This window comes from Lucilia cuprina, chromosome 6 (assembly GCF_022045245.1).
Source record: "Lucilia cuprina isolate Lc7/37 chromosome 6, ASM2204524v1, whole genome shotgun sequence".
Lineage (NCBI taxonomy): Eukaryota > Metazoa > Arthropoda > Insecta > Diptera > Calliphoridae > Lucilia > Lucilia cuprina.
The window spans coordinates 61,194,213-61,199,513 of NC_060954.1; the positions used below are offsets into that span (position 1 = coordinate 61,194,213).

At 25.1% G+C, this 5,301-nt stretch overlaps 1 long non-coding RNA gene across 1 annotated transcript; it reads right to left on the minus strand.

Moving 5' to 3' along the window:
• Nucleotides 1-259: 259 nt before the first annotated feature.
• On the minus strand, nt 260-2,953 carry LOC124420964. The gene is made up of 2 exons (XR_006941461.1): nt 2,683-2,953; nt 260-479 (listed from the first exon to the last, which is right to left on the minus strand). It is a non-coding gene; the product is annotated as an uncharacterized LOC124420964 (long non-coding RNA).
• Nucleotides 2,954-5,301: the final 2,348 nt, after the last annotated feature.

The following is a 5,301-nucleotide window of genomic DNA, read 5'->3' on the forward strand; positions in this document are numbered from 1 at the left end:
TTTTATTTCTTTACACACGATTTTTTTTGTTGTAGTTATTTTTTTTAATTTCAATACTTTTTTTTTATTTGTAATTTATATTAAAGTCTCACGTTCTGGTTTGTTATTAAATAAATTAAATTATTAAACTCAATAATCGTTTTTTATTTCTTCTTATGAAATGTTTTTTTTTCTCAAAAAACTTAACGTATTTTTTCTGGTTTTTGTAATGTCACTTTTATTATTATTTTTGTCATAAATTATTGTTTTTTTTTTAATAAATTTAAACACGTTTCTAAGTTGTAGTAGACAGTTTTAAATGTTTTATAAGCGTTTTATAAATAGCCACCAAAGTTAATGTTAATTTTCTTTACTTTTTTTTCACGAAAAAAAAGAAAACTTTAAGCAGGAAGTCTTTTTCAGTTTTCTTCACAATTTTTCTTTTTAAATTTGCTGCCAATTTATTTAGTTCTTGATGTCTTAAGTTTGTAGTTTTTTACCTAAAAAACGAAAAAATGTGTTTAATAAAAATATAACTTAAAAAATTTTATATAATGCAATAGTTTTTTATAAGAAAATGCCCTTCAACTTAGCGATATATAACTCTTAAGAATTTATTTAAATAGAATGATATCCCCTTTAGCCACGCCCATTTAATAGTTTAAAACCACTTGAAGAAGTCTAAGATTTAAATTATATACGAAAATTTTAAATTTCGAAACGTTAACCTTTAAAATTGTTAAATTACTTCTCGGCTTTTAAATGTAATTTGAAAATAAATAAACGATATTTTAAAGTAAATCAAAATTCCGGAACTAAGGCTCTATAAGCCATTCTATTTACTGTACGTTGTCCCTTGATTATTACAATAGATCCGTTTATGCACTAGTTTAAAGAATCGAATAATCGAATGAAAAACTAATTTATGGATACACCTATCTACTTTACTTTGTTGATAAGTCTAGGGATTCAATTGGACTAGTCTACTAACTAGTTCTTAAACTAATTTATGGATAAATATATGGACTACTCTGTGGTTTAGTCTGTGGATTAGTATGATTACTAGATTGTGAAACAAGTCTGTTGACTAGTTTATATACTATACCAAATTGGACAAATCTTGTGACTAGTACTTGAACTAGTTTCTTGTCATATCTATGAACGACTCTGTGGATTATTCTGTGTACTGGTCTAAGGACAAGATTGTGGACAAGTAATTCGATTAATATTTAAACTAGTTTATGGACAAAACTATTGACTACTCTTTAGTCAAGTCGGTGGATTAGTTATAAACCAATAAACTATGGACTATGTTTGTAGATTAAACATAGGACTATTCTCTGAAATAGTTTATGGAAAAATCTATTGTTTACGCTTTAGTCAAGTCTGTGGTCTAGTCTATGGACTGGTCTGTAGTCTAGTCTATTGACTATGCACTAGTCTGTAGTCTAGTCTATGGACATTGCACTAGTCTGTAGTCTAGTCTATAGACTACACACTAAACTGTGGTCTAGTCTATGCACTAGTCTGTAGTCTAGTCTATGGTCTAGTTTTGTTTGGCCTAGTCTAATAACTAATCTTTGGACTAGTGTGTGGAGCAATCAATTATCTAGTCTATAAACTAGTATATAATATAAATACTAATTTTGACTATAAATTTGATAAGTTTTTCAACAAGTATTTGACTAGTATATTGTCTCATCTATAGACTACACGTTGCACTAATATGTAGTCTATTCTATTGATTAGTATATTGACATGTCTATGGAGTTATCTATGGCCTGAACTATTCACTAAGTTCTTAAGTTCTTAGCCGATGTTAACAAAATACCTTCGTCAATTTAAAATTAAAAGCGACCCTTTTACATATGCTCCGATTACATTATTCGGAACTTTTATAAAGTTTTTATATAGATATCGTTCTACAAATAATACAAATATCAATACAATGGTTTATTTTGTAAATCCCTTCCCCTAACTTCATCTTAATTTTTTTCATATAAATTTGTTTTTGTATTTTCAAAAATTTGTATGAAAAAGCCATGATACACGGTTGTCAGATCTTACAACGTTGTCAGTAAAATGTTAAAAAAATGTGTAATACGCGTCTGAACTTACAAATTTTCTTTTGGAACGTTGTCAGAAAAAGCATTACCGAAAATATTGCAAGACAAAATATGTAAGATGACAGTATTTTTAGACATTTTCTACACATTTTACTGCCAACGTTGTAAGATCTAACAACCGTGTATACATAGCAAAAGTATTTTACAAAATAAGGGGAATATTTTGAGTGGTAAATGTTGTTTGTTTGAAAAAAAATTCGAATAATTAGCTAGGGGACTGAAGGTTAAATAGATATTTACGCCCTCATGATTTTTATGGTTAAAACTTTAGACAGATGTATTTAATATTTCTTATTATATTAATATTTTGTGGCGATATTTTGGTTCTAAAGACTAGGGTCCAATAGTACATATACAAATAATGATTTTCTGTACTTATTTAAGATTTTATGGACAATATTGTCCAAAAAAATGTCTAGAAACTGTGCCAACTTACAATTTTTGTTTTGCAAAATTGTCAGAAATGCTTTTCACAAAACAAATTCATACAATTGTTAGACATTTTATAAACATTTTAGCACGAATTTCTTTTTGTAAAAGTTTTTTTAAATTAAACATTTATTTAAACTTATTTTACCTTTAAAGAAAAAACAAATATTTCTTGCAGTGTATTTATTTGGTAATTGTTGATTTTTGTTGCTGTTGTTGTAGTAGTGGTAGTATTCGTATTAGTAGTTGTAGTTTGTTGGCTTTTGTATGCTTTGTGTATATTACATATGATTACCAAATTATTTAATTTTATTTATTATTTAATTTGTTAATGTTTAATTTTGGTTTGTATCTTTTATATAAAACTTTTAAGTTGCTTCTTCTTATTCAACTTGTTTTTTTATTTTATCAGAATGTTGTTTTTGTAGTTTTGTTTTAAAATTAATTACTCTTGCATTAGTTGTTGTATAAATATATAAAAAAATATTTTATTTTTTTTCTTGTATATATTTTGAGGTTTTTTTGTTTACTTTTTGTTGTTGTTTTTAGTTATAAAAATATAAAATGTTTGTTTTCTTTATTTCTTTCTTTTAAATAATTAAATTTTTATTTAAACTTTCTTTGAGGTAGTTTTGTTTCAGTAATGAAATTTAATAAAATTTCATTTCACTTTTGTAGTAACAATTGTTGTAAGTTTTTGTTGTTGTTGTATTTTTTTGTAATTGGCAGCTGATAATTTTTTTATAAACATATAGAAACGTTTGTATGTAATGTTTATATTATATACAATTGTTTTATATATAAAATTTGAAAAAAATAAGAAAAAATAATTTATTTCTTGTTTTTGTTATTATAAATTATATAAAATTAATAATAATTTTCAAGCACACTGTTATTATTATATTTGTTTATATTTACAATAATATTTTTAATCAAAATTTTTAATAAAACGCAATTTCTTTAAAATAGTTTTGTTGTTTTGAAAACAGTTTATTTTTAATTTTATAAAAAAAAAATTCATAAATTTATTTGTTTTTTCCTAAACTTTTTGTAAAATTATCATCACATCACTTTGGAAAAAAACTGCATTTAACTTTTTTAAATATCTTTGTTGTTGTTGTTTTTTTTTTGCTAGTACAAGTATCTAGTATGTGTATCTGCTTGTTCTTTAGTTAGTGCATCTATGTATTGGTTAAGTTTTTGTATATAAAACTTATATTTTGTAGTTGTTGTTGTTGTATTTTTTGTTATTTCACAGCTGTTTCTGTTTAACTAATATAATAAGTTCTGTTGTATTTTGTTGTTGGTTTTTTTGCTTGCTTGTTCTTCAGTTTAAATTTATTTAATTATATTTTTTCTTCACTTTTTTATTATTATTATTATGTATTTTTAAAAATATAAATTTAAATTAATTTATTTATACAATTCTTGTGGTCAATATATTTTTTAAAATTTTTTTTATATTATTAGTTAATAATTTATTTATTTTATTAAATATTTATAGTTTAATATTTCCATATTTTTTTTAAACTTGAGGATAATTTTAAACAGTTTTGTTTCTTTTTGTTGGTTTAATTTTTTTGTTTGTATCTTGACTGTTTCAAAACTAATAAAATAATGATCAGATGTGTTGGCAGTTGGCTGCAGTATACCAACCAAACAACCAGAGTCAGTCAGACGTCAGTTGTTGTAGTATAGAAAATTTTGTTTTTATTATTGCTGTTGCTTTTGCTTTTGCTGTTGTTTTTATTATTTTATTCTACAGTGAGTAAGTAAAAAGCAACAGCAAAAACACTCTGAGAAAATCAGCAGAATAGAGTATAACAACAACTACAATAACAAAAATTCAAAACAAAAACAAAAAAAAAATGAAGTACTACCAGCATTATTTTCTGTCTTTGCTCATTAATATGTTGCTGAGTAAAGTTGAGTTTGTATTTTGTTTAAAAGTATTATTTTGTTTTTTTTGTAGTTGTTTAATATTTATTTACTATTCTATTTGGTATGTAATGCAACAATAATGATTTTTATCACATTCAAAACAAAACACACTGTCTGTGTAAATAAACAAATCGAACGAAAACTCTGTATAGTAGAGAATTAAAAAAATAAAACAATTCACTCTTATTGTCAATATATGTTTGTGTGTGAAAACTCTCAGTTGTTTTTTCTTATTTTTTTACACACATACATATTAACGTCCCGACTGCATGCACAGATACATTTACACATTTGTATCTGCTGCTCTCACTTACAATTAGAATAAAGATAAATACGTACAAATAATATAGAATTTTACACCCGATGGCAAATAGTTAAGGGCAAGTGATTTTTGTAGTCAATAGACTAGTCTATAGACTAGAATATAGACTAAACTATAGAGAAGACCATAGACTAGACTATACTATTGACTATATACTATACTATATACTACACTATAGACTATACTATAGACTAGACTATAGACTAGACTATAGACTATACTATTGACTATTTACTATACTATACACTAGACTATATACTAGACTATAGACTAGACTATAGACTAGACTATAAACTAGACTATAGACTAGACTATAGACTAGACTATAGACTAGGCTATATACCAGACTATAGACTAGACTATAGACTAGACAATAGACTAGACTATAGACTAGGTTATAGACTAGACTATAGACTAGACTATAGACTAGACTATAGACTGGACTATAGACTAGACTATAGACTAGACTATAGACTAGACTATAGACTAGACTACAGACTAGAC